At 32.1% G+C, this 10,900-nt stretch overlaps 1 protein-coding gene across 2 annotated transcripts in view; it reads left to right on the forward strand.

Annotated features, from left to right (window-relative positions):
* Positions 1–10,639: 10,639 nt before the first annotated feature.
* LOC106466365 (inactive rhomboid protein 1-like) overlaps positions 10,640–10,900 on the forward strand; it is a 65,999-nt gene continuing 65,738 nt past the window's right edge. Inside the window, exon 1 of one of the 2 annotated variants that reach the window (XM_022394358.1) lies at positions 10,640–10,777. The gene's annotated coding sequence lies outside the window, so the exon portion shown is untranslated. The remainder of the gene's footprint in view (positions 10,778–10,900) is intronic. The other variant, XM_022394359.1, reaches the window with a different exon arrangement.

Genomic DNA, 10,900 nt, shown 5'->3' on the forward strand with positions numbered 1-10,900 from the left:
TTCGAATACTTGAAACGTTTATATGTATTACTAAATTATCAGTCTCTACAAACAGAGCCCAAACAAATGGATATTTACAGATAATTATAAAGCACTTGAAATGAAAAATTTTATAAAATACGAGTTATTATTGGAGCTGCAGATAAATGAAAATTATGAATCTATTTTCGTAGTCACCTGGTGGGACAGCAGTAAGGTAATAATAGACTTAAAACACAAAAATCGAGATTTGATTTCTCTCGGTGGCACAGCGGTAATTTTACGTATTACAACGCTAAATTCCGGGATTCGATTCCCTTCAGTGATCACAACAGATAGCCTAATGTGGCTTTGCTTTAAAATAAACAACTAAACTAACCCACTTTTGTAAAACGCTCACTAAAAAATATATGTGTGGGTACAGTAAGAAATTATTAATATTTGTTATCGCCATCTGTTGATTAGAAAATGAAACTTACAGGAATATTAACATCGAAGACTAATTTTTAATTGAAATATTTCGTGAATGTATTTTTAGTAAGGTTGGAAGATGGGCATTATCAAAGACATTTTTATACGCAATTTTGATAAATTACTATCTATTTAAAATAATTTCAAACTTGTTTTTATTAATTAAATCTCTATCCCGCGCTAAGATGTAACAATTCATAAAAAAATTATCTTTCGAACTTTATCTAATAATACTAAATGAATAATTAAAATTTAAAAAAGGGTTAAGAGTCCTAAAAAATAATACTCATCATTTTACTCAATTAACTTGGTAAAAGAAACTAAAACCTCTTTCAAATACAAATTTAAGTTCAAGCATTAAATATTGTCAAATATCGTTAGCTGAAATAAATAAACGAATTATTAAGTGAAAAGATCACCGACGTTTGTTTGCGGTCGCTGAAGCTCACAACCTCAATTTTGAAGATATGTACCATGTACCAGCAACTGCTAAAATAACTTTACGTAAAAATAAAAAAAAAATGAGTGTGTGTTTTCATAGAAAAGCAACTTTGGACTATCTGCTGTGTCCACTGAGGGAAATCGAACCCCTGATTTTAGCGTTATGAATCCATAGACTTACGGGTGTTCCACCAGGTATATGAAAAAAAAAAAACATGAGGAAAGATCATGATCTTGTAGTAGATACCCAGATAAAAATAACGTCTTATTGCTGTTAATAACTATTAAAATACTATTAAAAACTCAAGCGTAATTTCTTTATTACAGCATGAATTTCTCAAAGGACACTAAAGAAAATGCATTATATATTATTCCCTAAAAATTTGTTTATTTATTACTATTCTTAAATAAATGATTCCGGAACTCGCTCAGCATTGTAATATTCTTAAAAAGGCTTGTATTTTTGTCATTGATTTTCAGAAAGTTTTATTTGGGAAATTTTGGGATTGTCAAAGCTACCTGTGTTATATATGTTTATCCACTTTCTTTATCTTATATTTCTACGGAATTATCAGTAGGAGTCATTGTAAGAGCACATTTACTAAAGGAACGCATTTCATACTTAGCTAGACTGAATATAAAGTGCACTTGCTTCTGGGTAAGTAATACCCGAACATAAGTTATTAATCCATGATCGGAGTAACACCTGAACATAAGTCCATGATCGGAGTAACACCTCAACATAAGTCCATGATCGGAGTAACACCTCAACATAAGTTATTAATCCATGATCGGAGTAATACCTGAAAATAAGTCCATGATCGGAGTAACACCTGAACATAAGTTATTAATCCATGATCGGAGTAACACCTAAACATAAGTCCATGATCGTAGTAACACCTGAACATAAGTCCATGATCGGATTAACACCTGAACATAAGTCCATGATCGGAGTAACACCTGAACATAAGTTATTAATCCATGATCGTAGTAACACCTGAACATAAGTTATTAATCCATGATCGGAGTAATACCTGAACATAAGTTATTAATCCATGATCGGAGTAATACCTGAACATAAGTTATTAATCCATGATCGGAGTAACACCTGAACATAAGTCCATGATCGAAGTAACACCTGAACATAAGTTATTAATCCATGATCGGAATAATACCTGAACATAAGTTATTAATCCGTGATCGGAGTAATACCTGAACATAAGTTATTAATCCATGATCGGAGTAATACCTGAACATAAGTTACTAATCCATGATTGGAGTAACACCTGAACATAAGTTATTAATCCATGATCGGAGTAATACCCGAATATAAGTTATTAATCCATGATCGGATTAACACCTGAACATAAGTCCGTGATCGGATTAACACCTGAACATAAGTTATTAATCCATGATCGTAGTAACACCTGAACATGGATTATTAATCCGCGAAGGTGGGTAACACCTGAACGTGAATTATCATTTATATACTGTCATTTTTATATAAGTTTTTCTTGGATCAGATTATGCTTTGATTTTTTTTAAATCACTGTTGCATGAGCCAAATTTATTTCTATTACATTACAGATATCCATTCTTTAACTTGACTTTTGTAAAGTGTTAAGTTTATTATCTGGCTTATGTAGATGTTGTTTTTCACCCGGAGATACAGTAATCGAAGCACTAAGTTCGAGAGTTACTGTAGTGTGTTCAGTCGAACAGTTTTTATCTTTAACATTGTGGTCCCATGGTGGGACAGCGGTAAGGCTACAGACTTACAATGCTAAAATCCGGGGTTCCATTTCCCCGCAGTGGACACAGCAAATAGCTCAATGTGGCTTGGCTTTAAAACAAACAACAACAAACTCTAACATTGTGAATTTCTTTTATATATATATACAAATCACCGTTATCCAATAAAATATTAACTTTAAGTTTTACCTCTTCATTAAAATAACAACCCTTAATTGTATCAGCTATATTGCATTCAGTATAAATAAATAAGTTTCGTTTTCGAGATTCTTAAAGGATGCCAGGGACTTGTATTTAACATTAATCACACTTCTCAGAAACTAAGAAATACTGATGTGTTTCTTATTCAACTTATATTCCAAGAAGTTACAAAATAGCATACATTATATATCAAGACTTAACAAGTATGATAGTTTTGCCATTTTCCACTTTCCTTAGCTCGGAATGTGTAATTCAAACTATCATATATTTTTCGTGGATGTGCGCTACTGGACCCTTACTTCACATACCAAATTTCTAGGCAATCAGTTAATAACTACACGAGATATAAAATCTCCAATTTTGATTGAATTTTTCCTTTTTTTTTTGTAATATATTCGCACCGAAAGAACGGGCTTTTTTTATATAAAGAAACATACTTAACTTTAATGGATTTTTTTTTCAAATTTGTTGCACTGATAGATCTGTGCAACTTACAATTAGGTGTCAACTCTGATCTAAATATAAGCCATATGTGCAAAGTTATTTAACAAAAACCGCTTAATTTTGACCAAAATTTTCGCGCACGCCTACGCAAAAAAACACGTGAGCTATCAGTCTGACATTTGTACTACAGCTTCACCTAAGAGTAAAGGTGGACCTTTTTTTTTGTAATTCGAATTAAAGACGGCTGATTTAGAGCAGCAAAACTATAGGGTGAAAGGACGAGTAGATACATAAGTATTGGTTAGGACAAGCAAACTAGATTAGTAGTTTCTAGCTCAAGCTTTCAAAAGAATCATATGGGTGGACAGTTATTATTCATTGCCAACTTTTAAGCACAGATTTTATGAAATTCTCCTAATTAAAAAGCGTTTAGCGTCATGTGATATTAGCTTAAGCAATTAGAGTAAATAATGATGCTTGATACAGCTGTACCGAGTGCAAGAAATTGTTAATCTAGATTCCATGGCGTTACTATAAAGAAAGTTCTTAACACTGTTTTACAGAGAAAAAACTACCACCATATATTTTAAAGAATCTGGTTGGTTATGTAAAGTATAGGACTGTTCCAAATAAAAGGGTTGCAATCCTAAAGCTAAAATTGCCTACTATCGAGTGTCACTTTCTTACTTGCTTTTTGTTTTGTTTGTTTGAATTTATGCACAAAGCTATACAATGGACTATCTGTGCTCTGCTCACCACGGGTATCGAAACCCGGTTTCTAGCGTTTTAACTCCGCAGACATACCGCTGTACCACTGGGGGGGGCTTCTTGCTTGCTGTGGTTTGTTGGTGTGTATTGACAAAAAGTTTTTATATCTAATAAAAATCACCTTACGTGTCAAAAAATTTGAGGCAAAAATAATTATTGAGTTTGCGACTTAAAGGAATGAAATCAAAATTGGCAACTAAACTAATAACTACACTTATAGCATTGATAAGAATTTTATAAAAAAAATTTATTCATTAGTTAGCTAAGCCTCATATTTTCTTTTACCCACCGTCATATCCCAAGTTGATCCTTTAAACTTTAGCAAAACAAATCAACTTACAAAGCTAAACTTGAAATATAAACAAGTATTCTCTTCAAAGTGGATAGATGCTACAGAATATATTAATTATATAAATGAACTAGCAATAAGTGTTTTACGTATAAAAGTCAGAAATGCAAAAAGTGTTTAACACAAATTAGATATAGAAGCAAAACTATAGAACTAATGAATTAGTGAAGTGTGTTATACAGAAAATGACAGATAATTGTAAAAGTATGTAAGGTAAATTATTTGCTATAATATTTACCTCTTTAAACAATTGATAAATTAAGATAGTGTGTATGATAAAAACTGACATATGTAACAGTGTTATAATAGTTGTCTCATTGAAATAATGCTTTTGTTTGTAAATGGAAAATGACAGGTATGTTAAAATACTATGAAACAATAGAAATACTGCTCTTAGTTTCATAGTTTGCCCAAAGCAACACTGTCCTTAGTAAGACCTTATAATAATAACAGCGTCCACCCATAGAAGCACTGTAAGCCTTTGTAAAACACAGGGAAGTGAAAACTATAAAGTAACTGTTAATGTGTAAAAGGAAATATTTTATCAAGAACTCATTTACTGTAATACAATAAAAATCATATTTATACGGGTAGAGGAATAGCATAAGGATACATTTAATCCATAAAGCTAAACTGGTGAAAAATGTGTATAAAGTGAAGCAATAAAATTGTATGTTAAATTATCGCATGATATTTAGAGAGATATTATCACAAAAAGTTTGTCCTGTTCAGGAAAGATATTTGTAAAAAAGTATGCTATGCAAATATGGTAAAATACTGTTGACTAATTTATCATCTTACAAACTACGATAATATTGTCCTTAGTAGCGTCATCCACTTAAAGTAACACTATCCTATGAAATATTTTGTCAAGAACGTATTTATTGTTATACACAGTACATAGAAATATAATCAGTAAAAATAATAGATTTACTTATAAAATATAGATGTTGAAACAACCTACAATGAACTCATCATCTTACTGAACTATCTGTCTAGTAACACCATCCGCCTTTGTAAAACATATGTAATGAAACAAATGTAATGAAAACTATAAACATAAGTTGAGACAAGTTGAAATCTGTACGCAGTTCTATGGGACTATAGTAAAACTATATGCCTATAGAAACACCATCAATATTTGTAAAACACACACAATATGCCTAGTAAGACCATCTGTTTATAGAACTTTGGTAACACCATCCACCTATAGTAACAGACCCTCTGCTGTCGAACTATGATGTCACCCTTATCCTAAGACAGCAGCGCCCTCTGGTTGATTTCGAGAAAGCCATGTGAAAGGTAAAATAAATAAGAAAACGAATAATAAAATGTCAATAACAGCTTATCATGAAACATATTTTTGTTAATTGATATAGGTAATTTTCTGAAACCATAAAACAAACTGATAACCTTAAGACCTAAAAATAATTATATTTTTTTAAATGCAAGTGTATTTGCTAATCAGAGAGGAAATGGGATTGGATAAGGCTTGGTTAGCATGCTGGGCTGCAAAGAAGAAGGGCTTTGCACTTTCAGCTACGCTTGCATTACAAAAATTGTACTTAATGTCATTTTTTCAGCTAAAAGCTAGATAAATGCTGCTGTTTACTGCTTTTATTCCCATCATTAGCTCAAAATTGGGGATAGCCATAGCTAAACATAATATCTCTGAGTCCCCCAATGGGTTAACAGCAACATTACAAACTTACAATGCTAGAATTCAGGGCTCAGTTCCCCACAATGGACAAAGCATAGGTATTTTATTGTGTAGCTTTGCGCTAAAACAAACCAATGTTTCTGATCTAGCCATTTAATACACATGCACAGATAAAATTATTGATACCAAGATCAATGTGAAAGAAGATGATTAATATTAAAATTTGGATAGAACCATTTTCTGTTATCTTTTTTTATAGATTTGATCATGTGCCACAATTTTCTTTTTCAAGATCTACAACACCATTGATTGAATCAAATTGTTAAGGTGTTTTGATTCTGAGGTAACATATTTCAGATCGAACTGTTCGATGTAACGGGATGAGAGATTTATCCACAGAAATAATGGAAATGAATGAATCATGTGTAGCAACTTGCTGATAAAATTAAATCAGATGAAACTCTAATGAATGCAGTGGAATGACAGGAGTAATGGAAATGAATTATTAACTATATTTATGGATCCTGTGTCTGCTAAATGCTAGATCTGTAGATATTGACATTTGTTTGTTGGATGAAGTTTTCATTTTTTGTCCAACTCAGGCACGATGAGTTGATCATAGTTTGAGATACAGTGACGTAGCTAGTTGATTGTTTAGCTTAGGTTGTGGGTTACGAATTAGGAGTGCTTTCTTTTCTATTAGCATTCATTCATTTTTCGCCGAGTATCTGTTCGGTTTTTCGTTACAGTCTTTGCTTAGGTGGTTGTAGATTCCAGAATTATTGAAAGGGCTATTATGCACATGCTCCTTGATTCTAATACCCAAGGTTCGATCTGTTGGCCCAATATAGACTTCCTTGCAGCAAAGACACACACATTTGTATACTACCAGCGATTTTTGGAAGTAAGTATTTTGTCTTTAAAAAGGAAAAATCCGTTTGTTCAGTTTGAAGATAACTCTTGCTCATAGGTCAGTAGATATTATACTATTCTAATTTTTATCATGAGTAATGGAGACAGAACATATTACTTATTATGCTGTTTCCATATAATGTTGATTAAAATAACCTATTTATGAAAGAACCTACCGAAATTAATCAGGTCTTCGCATGTCCTTTTCAATTTTCCAGGATTCATGGGAATTATTTATGATAGACTCGGCTCGAGATTATTTCTAAAAAAACTAGATGAAATCAGCAGCCAGCTATGCTCACCAGAAAGATGTACTAATATCAAGTAACTTACCAGGTGAAAATTTTGATGGTGATCAGTTATTAATACTCGTTCTTTTATTTTTGAATGATTTATCAGAAAAATGTGTCATCAACAAAGCTCACGATAATACTGGAGATTATTTTATGGATATAGAGCCTTGTGAAGATGTAGAATACCCAACTTAATTCACATAAGTTCATCAATATCACTCAAGATTATGGCACGTACATCAAATAAAAAAAATGTGGATGCGCTACTTATAAAAATGTTCAGCTTGCCATTGAAATAAAAGCCAGCCACAAAGATTGCTGATAGACAGCTCAGAATATCTTTTCGAAACAGTAGAATTATTAGAGCGATTGATGCTGACATATAGGAACATTTAAATAATTTGGAAATTTTAGCTGGTAGATGAACTTTGCAGATTTTCAAAAGCTAAAGTGTATTTTCAAACTTAGATTATATTTCAAATATTTTATTAGGGTCTTCAAATTATAACATTATGTGAAACATGGATAAAGCCAAAGATCACAAAATTCATTACTGCTCACTAGAGAGTAAGCAGCCAATCAGTAGTACCCGCCGTCTATTTGGCTACTCTTAACCAAAAAGCAGGATTGACTGTTACCTTTATAACGTTCCTTCAACTAAACATGTGGTGTGTGTGTCAATGGATTCGGAATTTGAACCTCCAATTTGCAGCTTGGCAAGTTAATTACATGATCATGTCCAGCCCATCAACTTCTGTCAGAGACAGTCAAGTTGGGGCTACAGTTTTCTGCTCTAAACAAAGAAAGTGACCCATAAAAATTTGTCAAGAACACAAATACGAAAAAGGAGAAACAGTGATGGTGCTAATGAAATCAATTTAGAAAACACTGATTAGCTGAACCACCCCACTTTTGTTAATAAGTTAATTTGTCCTGATGTTATTTAACTTATAGAAATGAATATTTAGTCTTATTCGGATTGGAACTAGAAATTAAGTCATCACAATTGTTCAATCAGACACTTTCTAGACAAATAAAATGAGGGAATTGCCTATTATGAACTACAGGTGATGGTAGGATTTCAGACCAAAAAAACAATAAAGTTCAATAATCCTACTACGTAACGTGAAAGACATAGAATTCGAATGCCTCTCGCCACCCCCACCCCCCCCACCTCCCCAGTGGCACATCGGTATGTCTGCGGACTTACAACGCTAGAATCCAGGTTTCGATACCCGTGATGGGCAGAGCACAGATAGCCCATTGTCTAGCTTTGTGCTTAATTGCAAACAAATAAACGAATGCATCTCTATGGGATATATTTCATGAATAAATATGGCTTTGAATTGAAACTATCTTCAAAGAGTTTTACAATACATGTTGACATTTCAATGCGCTACAACCAGGCATCATAAGTTTATATTTCTCATATTTGTCATCCTCAAAAGAATATGCTTGAAAAGTGTTACATTATGCAAAATTTTAGCTAACAGTCTTTGAAATTTTCATTGTTCTTTCTATACTTTAATGCCTTTTGCCATTTTATGTGATCTCTGTTGGTCTCAGAATGATTTTATGTTAATTATAGTTATATTTTTGTATTTCATGTTCGCTATTTTAAACACTTATCATGCACAGATAAATTCAAATAATTCTAATATGTGATCTGGTAAATAAATATAACACCGACGGTCTGAAATTAAGCAATACTGTAGAGATGCATCAGACTAGAAATGTTCAAGACATATTTTGTTATTAAAAGAAATATATTATTTCAGATACTCACCTGGTTATTGTTTTTGATTTGAAGGTATGTTTTGGGTCGTTTCCCATATTGTTCTTTTGTATGATTCTGTCAATTAGGATTTTGTTTCTTGTTCTTTTTTTCTAATTTTTTATTATTGTAGCTATTTTGTATGATTTGATATTAAAAATGGTGATTCTTTGAAAATTTGAGTTTGAGGTATTCATTTAGAAAGTCCTGACCAGATATTTTCAACTTGTTAATGTCTAAGGTTTGTAAATGTTGCGTTTTATTCTGCTTAATAAATCTTACTTCAGCCTGCCTTGATAGTAATGAAGTGATGGTTTGATATCCTGCGAGTGAAACTGCTTGCAGCGTGTATTGTAAAGTTAGTTTTATCGATGTTAGGCTAAAAGTGGAACTTGGAAAAAACAACAACTTTGTTTTTATTGAATGGAATGACCTTTTTTTTTCCTGAATAGGAGATCCTGACTAACAAGGAAAATTTATTACAATAATAGAATCAGGTAAGTTAGAGTTTATTGTAGAACTAGAATAAACATGAGTAATAACTATTTGTTCGCCAAACAATCCAAATCCTTTTGTAATTAAAATATCCTCCTTCTCACTGCCAGCAACAACCAACTGTGTAAATATCGACAGCAAATTTAAGCAATTTATAAATCCATTCCTTAATCTATGACCTATGCTACTGATGTAAATCATAAAGAGTAAAGGTGCTAACAAGGAGTCGTGAGGTGCCCCCTTATGAAATTAATTCAGATTGATTGAACTCCGTTTATATCATCTCTACTTTTTTCTATCCAGCTATTTTTCTATTAAACGAGCTAAGTTATTCTCCCACACCTTTAGAAATCAATCTTTTAATAAACGTTTTTTTGGTCGCAGTTGGTTCACAAAAAGCAAGGGATAAAATTAAAGTATTTTATAATGACTGCTAGAAATTAATAGTAAAAATTTCGTTAAATATCATTAAGAGTAAGTAAAATATTAAGATGGGTGTAGAACCCATGGGGATGATAAAGGAAGACTCATTACTGATGATTATAAGATGGTTTGTTTGTTTATTGCTAAGTAGAAAGCTACACAACGGGCTATCTATGCTCTGCCCACCTCGGTATCGAAACCCGATTTTTAGCGTTATAATCCCACAGACTTACCTCTGAACTACTGTGGAAGGTACAGTTATGTGATGGCTGGGTTACTAAATTATATTTTTCCTCAATTTTTACTATTGCCAATTTTCTGTTTTACAGTGAAGTCGTTTTATAACTACCGAGTAAAATTATAATGACCCTTCCAGTTATAGGAAAACTTAGCTCTGCGAAAATATTGTCAGTACCACGTAAAACGTTTTAATGTCCTGTTAAGTGTGTAAAAAATAAATAAAATCTTTCCGAAACTTGGTAGACAGAATAACGTGGGTGTTGCAGATTCATATGCACAAATTATAACTTGAATTATCTTTTCTGTTTATTTTGGTAAGAAAAAGTTCTAGGAAATTAAATTACATATTGGTTTTTATTAGGTTACGTGCACCAATGGCAATAGAAACGAAATATTGATTTTACCACTGTAGATTACCAACATTGGTACTAGATGTCGCTAAAGTTTATAATGGCCAGTTTGTGTATAAGGCAATGTTTATCGGTAAAACTTAACATTTAGATGTTTGTGGAAAGGTTAATACCTAATGGAGGTGTTACAAAAAAGATTTGGAGAAGGAGTATTGTCACTGTTTGGTAAGTGTTTTGTTAAATGAAGGAATTATTGTACTTATTCATTGTGTGCAAAATTGGAGATTTCAATATTTTTGTGTGTTAAAAACATCTGGTTATTGTGTACTGTATTACTAGTAGTATAAC

Source organism: Limulus polyphemus, unplaced genomic scaffold (assembly GCF_000517525.1).
Source record: "Limulus polyphemus unplaced genomic scaffold, Limulus_polyphemus-2.1.2 Scaffold2237, whole genome shotgun sequence".
Lineage (NCBI taxonomy): Eukaryota > Metazoa > Arthropoda > Merostomata > Xiphosura > Limulidae > Limulus > Limulus polyphemus.